Source organism: Pleuronectes platessa, chromosome 16 (genome assembly GCF_947347685.1).
Source record: "Pleuronectes platessa chromosome 16, fPlePla1.1, whole genome shotgun sequence".
Lineage (NCBI taxonomy): Eukaryota > Metazoa > Chordata > Actinopteri > Pleuronectiformes > Pleuronectidae > Pleuronectes > Pleuronectes platessa.
In genome coordinates, this window is record NC_070641.1 from 16306216 (window position 1) to 16315299 (window position 9084).

The following is a 9084-nucleotide window of genomic DNA, read 5'->3' on the forward strand; positions in this document are numbered from 1 at the left end:
GTTCAAAAGTTCAAGTCCCACATGACACCTGAACTGTGTGACCTGCAGAGCCACAGCTTCGTCTGGTGATTCAACCGCAGATGCGTTGTTACCGCCACACATTGGTGCGTTCATTCTCAACGTTAAAGTTAGGTCACTTTTACAAAAGAATGGCACGCACTTTGGTCTGTATTAAAGGGTGTGTAACATGATGACATGCTGCTCAGAGAACATTTATCTTTGAGTGAGATCAATAACTTGTGTGATCATCATGTCGGAGTCTGACAACAGCACTGAGTCACCTGGAAAACCTGATTGAGTCATTCTAATGCAGTGTGTGTGTGCTTGTGTGTGTGTGTGTGTGCGTGCGCGCGTGTCTGTAGACAGTGTCATTAAAGGACTCTGGTTGCCCCACTCTCCCTCTACTCTCCTCGTCTGCTGTTCAAGAGAAGAGTGGAAAGTCCACAAGCAGAAGTTGGAAACTACAACCGCAACCAGCCAATACACAGGACACTTATTCATAGACTTTCACACACACACAAACTTGGGGTGGGGAACTCAAGCAGCAGCAGTGGCAGTAGCCGTAAATTGGTACAGGCATCCGTCAGCAGCCCCATGAGTCACCCACTGGAAAACGTACTGCTCCCCAAAGCCAGAGTAGATATCCATCAAAAGTGATTGCGGCCGATGCAAGCTCCTGCAAAAACACAGTTAGATATATACACACAAGCACGTGCTTACTCGCAGACATGGCAACACATACTAAATACATGCTCATGCGCACACACATACACCCACAGATTTTTGTGGTGTTGATGGTAAGGTAATGGAGGGATAACGAGCGGTATGTTGTCCGGAGGAGAGACAGTGAGGCTGGGCGAGCAATGTGTAACCCCGGCAGAGCCTTTATGGGGCTTTTAAATGCGGCCAACTTTACGTGTGAGGTGACCAGATAATGTAAACACTGACTCCAGGGTTCCACCTCAAATGAATCTCCTATTCTTTGATACGTCTTATGAGTTCAAGCTACCGATTGATGAGCGAGGCCTCCACACCCACCTGGAGGGACGGTGGGTGTGGAGCATGATGCAGAGCAGCACAAATAGAAACAAACGCTCCGACTGATTGCAGCTGATTGAATCTACCACACAACAGAAGCTGAGATTCTCTCTAACCTGCTTCTGCCAAAGAAAAGCAGAGAATAGTCTGATGCACACAGGATGCTCAAGACGGGTGAGCGGCGCTGGACGTTGGGCTTCCCCTGAACGAATCCTCCACCTTTTTTCTACTCAACATGGGTCTTTCTGCTGCATACCAGATCTCACATATGGCTGCTATGTTTTGCATACATGTACTGCACACGTTGCACTTGCACCCAAATTATGTGGAACATGAGAGAAGACAAGGAGAGGCCCGTATAAAGATATCCATCGAAGGATCGGAATAGCTCAATATGGTATTGGAGCTGCTCTCCAGTTTTTGGAGGGAGCGTTTTTTTCCCCCTCTTGCAATAAATCACGGCCCTGTTGTTCCTGCCACCCAGCCTGCTGTGTGTTAGCACAGGCCCTACAGCCATTTTTTTTATATCTTTGATATACAGTAAATCAAAAATTTATAAATATGTAACAAGGGTCCCAAATAATGCTCTCGGTACGATGTTTATCAGGATTTAGGATGGGGTTTTGTCTTGACTAGGCATGAATTATTTGGCTAAATGTTTACTTCAAAGCTTATGATATGAATTTGAAAAAAAGAGAGGACACAGAGAGACAGCAGGCAAAAAACTCACTTGCAAACTTGTTATCGTTGTTGATAATTTTTTGTCTTTGCCCTCTTTTCTTTAACTGTCCCCTAGGCTTCTGCTCGCCTTACGGAGGGGTCCAACTGCTGTGTGGAGCTCTGGGTTTTGCTGCATGGCCAGGCAGAGCGGCGCGGCACAGATTCCTGAGACGTCAGACATTCTGGTGTTGGTGGGGCCGGCGACTGCAGCCTGCGCCTCACACATGACCTCCTCAAGGTCAGCAGGTCGGACCCTGAGATAATCCTGTCCACATAGTTGCATAGTGTGCATACGTTTGTCCTCTCCTCAAACCGGAAAGGTTGAAGTTGTACTTATACGTTTGTGCACCTGTGTGTGTTGTCATGTTGAGTCTTTCTGCTGCTGTGGATGGTCACTCAGTTTGCAACCTGAGGATGAAATGTGGTATTTTCGGGGGTTTTAAGTGTGAAGTCGGAAACGCAGCATGTAATTACATTTCCTCAGAATATGCACAGGCTACAACCTTTATGTGAGCATTTATATCTATATCCGCATGCATTTATACTTGCATAACCAAGCCTCTGTGTGTGTGTGTGTGTGTGTGTGTGTGTGTGTGTGTGTGTGTGTGAAGGGATGAGTATGCAATTTGTTCCATAAGAGGTCAAAAGGCCCACACCTGCAGGAGATCTGCGGAGAGCATCACTGTCATCTGGAAAAGCAAGAACAGAGAGACAGAGACGGAGAGAGGGAGAGAGAGGGGAGATGAAACAGAGAACAGAAGGGTCTCACTCCACCCCCAGACATTGTTATTTCAAGCTTTTCTCATCATATTGAGGAAGAGGGGAACAATGCACCGCACACACGCTAACTTGGAGCACTCTCTGAGAGCAGCACAGTCAGCTCTTTCATCAAACAGAGAAAGGAGGAATAAAACTCAAAGAGCAGCGAGAGGCAAAGAGGAGGGACAGGGTGCGTGATACTGACAGCAAGGGAGATAAGGCACCTTATCCACAGACGCTTTGCACTTCACTCCTCCTTTACTACTTTTACACTAGAATGATGCAAAACATGCTTGAACGTGACCTCAGCTGGAGGCAGCTTCTTTCTACCCTCTCTTTAGCTTTTCAAATGTACTTCTTCTCACTGTACTAAATTTCCCAGATGTGTTTCAAAGCGCCTGAGACAAGGAGATGGGAGTAGGAATGACAAAACTCAGAGGTGATTTCAAAAAGAAGAAAATCATCTGGACAGACCAAACCACAGATTCCGTCAGCCACACTCACAATACTCATTTGCTAGGAATCAAACTAAATCACTTTTCAAATTCATTACACTTAGGACATGACGTTTAAATTCCCCCCCTCGTGTCTCAATCCCCTCTACACCCCCTCCCCTCACACAGACACACACACTACCCCCTTCTCCAGTTGTTAGGATGGAATGCCTCTCCTGTAGATCTAATGGCAGTTGGAATGATTGATCAGGTGGCAAAGAAACTAGAGTCATGATAGAGTCTACAGTCTGTGTGAGCATGCTTACATTTGTGCATACATGTGCAGTATGCATGTCACATACGTGTGTGTAGCGCTGGCGTTTTTTTGTATGTGCTTGCCCGTTCGCGCGTGTGAATTCCTTGTACATATGTGTGTGTTAGTGTGGCTTTACAGCAATGGAGACACCAGGACACTTGGCACCACACTGACGTGACCCAAAACTCGACCCCGCAGGACGCCAATGACAGTCTGACATGAAAGAACGGGCACAGGGGGGGACATTAACAGGAAGAGAGAGAGTAAAAACCCCACTTCAGCGTATTGCTCTGCTGGCTTCCTCTTAAAAAAAGAAGCACAGCCAAACCCACACAGGGGCAGTACAGACAACATGTTCTTGCACATATACAGTCAATGAGACTGAGTGGATGTGCTCGTTTGCTCCCCACAAATCTGACTCCTTGAAACCCTGATAGCAAGAGGAGGGAAAGGCAGCTAAAGACAACTCCAGTCACTTGTGCAACAAACTAGATGAAACATGATATCTGTGTGTGTTTCCCTTTTGGGAACTGTCCAATGTGGAGGCATCTTAACGCTCCATCTCTTATTGGCTGTACTTCGGTGTAAATGGTGCTTCTCAACAGGCGAGACGTTCCCTACTCGATTTTCTTCGCTTTTTCTCCAAAATTCAAATATTTGTTGGCAGTGTTGAATTAGAGCTTGAATAAACTTGGGAATTTGGCATGAAGCCACTGGGTTCATCCAGCACTGGCATTCAACCTCCTCTACACGAGAGAAAAATATTCTGCTTCTCAAGACTTTCATTCAGATGTTATCTGTCGAACAGGCACATGATCACGTATACTAGAAAACTACTGAATCCAATAATACATTTCACTAGAGGAAAATTCCCCTGTTTTACTGATATTATATGAGTTGTGCAGCCCATGATGTGGGGGGGTCGTAATATATAACATTTATAGCGCTAACATCCTGTCTTAGTGTTCAGTTTTCACCCACAATGCACAGGGTAAAGTTCAAGGTAGTAAAATAAATGCTCGGAGACAGACAAAAAAGTATTACCATGTCTCCCTGCCAAAAAGGTTTGACATAGTGCAGATCAGTATGTGACATGCTCACCTGTCTCCTTGTGCCTCACGTGTTAGCTAATATCCACTGAGGTTCAAAGATAGCAGGGCCTGTGGTGAGCAGGCACTCAGGGAGGCAGTTCACCCACACAATAACAGGCTATGAGGCCTGCTCTGGTACAGCAAATATTGATACTGACCTGTGGTGTGTTTTCAGGACGTTGAGTGGTAAGACCTGGGACAGGGAGGCTGAGGGATTTCTACATGTGTGCAGCTCAGTGGAGCCTGAAATGCTTGCCAACCCCTCACCTCATCCTTTGACTGTGTCATACCTTCCTCTGGCGCTGTCATGTTTAGTTTTCCAGTCACCTCACGACTTCCCCAGGCTCCCTCCAGCAAAAGGAAGCGTGGAAACTGAATCAATCAGCTGCTCTTCCTCGAGGTTTCCTTAATGTTTGTGGAGGAACTGGGAGGAGGATCCCTGGTGAAGCCAGTCAGGCCTCCACGAACACTGCCGCTATAGTCAGACAGTCCGGGTGCTGGTCCCACAGTCAGGTAAAGCTTTGCGTTGTTTACACAGCGAAGATAAAAATCATTTGGCTGATGGCTGCGTGAAGTAAGGATTACATTCAGGACGAGTAAGTAACAATGCACGTCTGTTGATTATTTTCATCATCAGTTGGCAGAGGATGAAGATTAATAATCAAAGCTGCTTCATGAAAAACCTGCCAGTTGACAAATTCTCCAGTTCATATTAGCTCTACTCTTCTTCCTGCTGACCTCAAAAAGTTGTACATTTTCCTCAACCACACAATAGATATTTGTGCTTGAGATCAATGAGCCCATGTGTGTGAAATGCTGTTTGATTTATATGAGCAGGGCACATACACAACCCCAGAAATCACATTTACACTCAGTTACACCTCTGAGCACATGGGTTTAAGCAGACATTCATTTATGACTGGTTGTCTTGCGCCATCTATAGGTCATATCAAATTTGTTTCTGGTAATTCTAAAGCATCGAAATCTTTGCACACAAGAAACCGGCCTTTGCACAATAACTCGTCTGTCACCTCTGCAGTAGTGTGAAGAAAAACTCAACATGTAACCTGTGAGCTGGTACCAGTGTATGAGCAGGTGCATGGAATATACATGTCTCTCCGCCTGTCTTTCCATCTCTCAACTTCTATGTCAATATGGATGGTGAAAGAGGGAGAGCATTCACACTGGCTCTTCCGTGGCCTTTGCACCACTCCCACTCCCAGTATTTAGCAGCTTCGCAGCAAGATTACATTTTTCCTAAAACATTTACCAGGCAGATTGGAAAGTTTCAAATGAACCCAAATGAAGACAAACAACAAGGATTTCTCAGAAAACGCAGTAACCAACGCTTTTTCTTTTGTGTGCTCCGCTCATCAGTAAAGTTCCATTTACCTACATTTGACCACTCTGAAGAAGTTTGGGTTTGTTTTCTGTGTTAACTACAGGAGGGAGGGACTGACAAGAGGGGGGGGGGGGGGGGGGGGGGGGGGGGGGGTGAGAGAAAAGGTCAGGTCATGAACGAGCTACTTTTAATAGCCTCGGAAAATCTGGATATCTCTCTCTCTCTCTCTCTCTCTCTCTCTCTCTCTCCTCTTTCTCTCTCTCTCTCTCTCCTCTTTCTCTCTCTCTCTCCTGGCGTCTCCACACTTGCCATTCCTTCCCTCCATCCTTCCCTCCATCATGTGCCAAAGTAGAAGCTTAATAAAACCATCACTCATGAGAATTCATTGAGGAGGCCGGGCAGTTTGGCAAACCCAGCCTTCATTGTGAGGATGAGGGCCTTGTGGATGAGCTGCATGGTGGGGACCGAACACAACAAACCTCACAGGGTCTTTGGGAAAACTTTAAAACGTTGCTGTGAGCTCGAGCGATTTGTTGTTTCACTGAAACGTCAACTGACAAATGTTAATCAGCCAGTGACTAATCATTTAGGTACTTCATATTCTGAAAACTATCCCACTGCACCTGTTTATCCCTCTCTGCTCCCCATCTCACTCTCTTCAGCCCAGATTCGAATAACATTTTCCAACTTGACCACTTTACAGTCAAATGTTAACCACCCAAAGAACGAGGGGAGGCCAAATACTGGTGGCTGAGGAGGACAGTCTTGCATGAACAGGCCCATCATTGGGTGAGTGTCGAGCCACTAAAAGACAGGAAGAGAAGGATGTGATGTTGTGCTCTCTATCGCAAAGAAGGTAAAGCAAAATACTCTGGAAATAAATAATAATACAATCATAAAGTAAGTTAATACACCGGATAAATCATAACCATGTTTTGCATTGTGGGATGAGAGATAATGTCCAGTCAACCAATGGCTCTGAAAAAAAATTGCTAAGTGCTAATCCACTCCATTTTCGTTCGATTTGTTTCCTCAACATCGGAGGAATAAGGAATATTGTTTTTAACAGGGTAATATAGGCTCACAGTGCAAACTTGACAGTGGATAAAATCTGAAAGCTGAGGGCGTGAGAGAACGTTCAAAACTTGCCTTGGGATGGTCTTTATCGTGTGGCGGTAAAAAGCCACATGCGTAGCCATGCTGGTGGGGTGAGAAAAGGAGATCACAAGACACAGAGGGTGCGGAAGTTATCTCACCACGCCTGGCAGCAGATGTGCCCCGCTGCCTGAGCTCTCACGCTGGGGAGGCACAGCCGGCGACTTGGTTCAAGCCACATGGAGACGAACGCAGCTGCAGCAGCATCAAGAGCTTTGTAGTTCCTCAGAAGACTGTCAGCACACTTGGTGTAACATGGCATCAGTAAATGTTGAATTCACACCATCTTGTAAAATAAATTCTCACAGCCAGAGGCACACAAGGTGTGGAGGAAGAGTTGGAAGGGAAGGGGAACTTGTTGACTTTCCCAGAATCCTGCAGCACTGGGAGACAGCCTCATCGCTTCAACATTTGTAAATGTGTTCGTGGATGTGTGCATGCTCGGGTCCGTGTGTTCGACACTACTTATTCCACAACCTGTCATCAGAGCAGCCCTCAGCTCATATGCCCAGTCAGATTTATTGGAGTGAGGAGGTGTCAATTTCATATAGAACTATTAAGACTGTTAGTCTGCTTCTATAAATGCTATATAAAACGCAGTCCATATATCACACCTAATTCTACTTTATTATATACTGTGGGCAGAGCTTGACTTTATTTTCCAAGCATGCTGTAACTGGGCTTGAAGTGGAAAATACCTTGTGGAAAGCCTGGGTTCAAAATTGCTCGTGTCTTGACATGGCACCGTTTAATTTCAGTCCCAAGGAATTGGTTGTCAAAACTAAAAATGAGATGGTTCCCAAATCATCTCACCCCACATAGGACGATTCAGAATTTGTCTTTTGTGTCACCTTTTGAAATTTTTGAACTAAGCGCTTCATATACGTGTGTAAATGCTTGGTTTTCATGTGAGGGTAAGATACACACACATGTGATTGATGAGTTGTATCTCTCCCATGTAAAATGAGGCTAATTTTAGATACCGTATACTTCTGCAGGGATGGGCCTCTGGGTGCCTTTAGTCTGGTTGCCAAGGAGCGGTTTGTCAAACACCATCAAAATACAGCAGCGTTACTAGGTCTGGGTCGGAGGACAAGGAAGGAGAGTGGGGAGGTGGGCTTTCAGGCAAAACATGGTTCTTTCGCTCCGTGGGAGAGGGGGATCCCCCAGACTTGTCATCTGTGAATGGACCTGAATGGAGAAACTGCAGGAACTCTCTGCAGCGGCACCACGGCTCCCTGTTCAGTCAGAGGCTGCGTTGTCATCCGTCACACAACATCCCTGCCATTTATGGTCCGAAGCAGAGGGTAGGTGAGAGGGCTGGAGAGAATGAAAGAAAGATAAAGAGCAATGTTTCTCCTCTTTCTCAAATGCATCCTGAACTTGTGGCAGGTTGTGTTTGGTTACCAGGTAACAAACCCTTGTTACTCTAACAGGAGGAAGTGTTAAATGTCCCCACTTATCAAGATCTCACGTGGAGCCTCTTAAATCAGATCCGCTCACTTTGTGAAAGCATCATTCCATAAATGCTTCACTCTCACACAGGCTTCCTCTGCAGTGTTTCTTTAGAAGGGATTTCTGGTCTTTTGAGGAGCTGCCAGATCACTCAGATAGTTTGGATTCATAAACACTCAGTTAATCTGTTTTACATTAGGCAGAAGCTTCTCTTCCCGTTACCATTGCACATCACTACCGCCACAGCTTTTCGTGGCGACAAGTGGCGGTGTTTACCCCCTGCTGGAATACTGACACTCACAGGTTTGTGCAGCTATCCTTAATGGGACTTTGCATGAACCAAAACCTTTTACCTATGCATGCCTAACCAACCTAAACCTAACCAGAATACACATATTACCACCAACCGTAACAGGACCTCAGAAATTACATTTTGCATCATTAGCACTGGGCTTTGGACCCCATGAGGTATCCTGGTCATGACAAGATCAAAGTTTTATATTGACAAAGGTCCTGAAGAGGTAACAAAAACAAGTACACACACAAACACACTGAATTGACAGAGCTTCAAACAGATCAAAGTTACAACCTCAAATCTTAGCAGTGTTGTAACAACATCAGCTTTTTGGTTGGCCAATTCCGTCTTCTTTGCTTGAGGCTTTGAATGTTTTTACTTTGGGTTTGTACAAAATTCACTACTGAGTCTGAAGATTTCTTTTGTAATGACTTTGCCCAAATGGTCCTGAAAAAGTGCTTCAGAAGAATGAAAAAAAA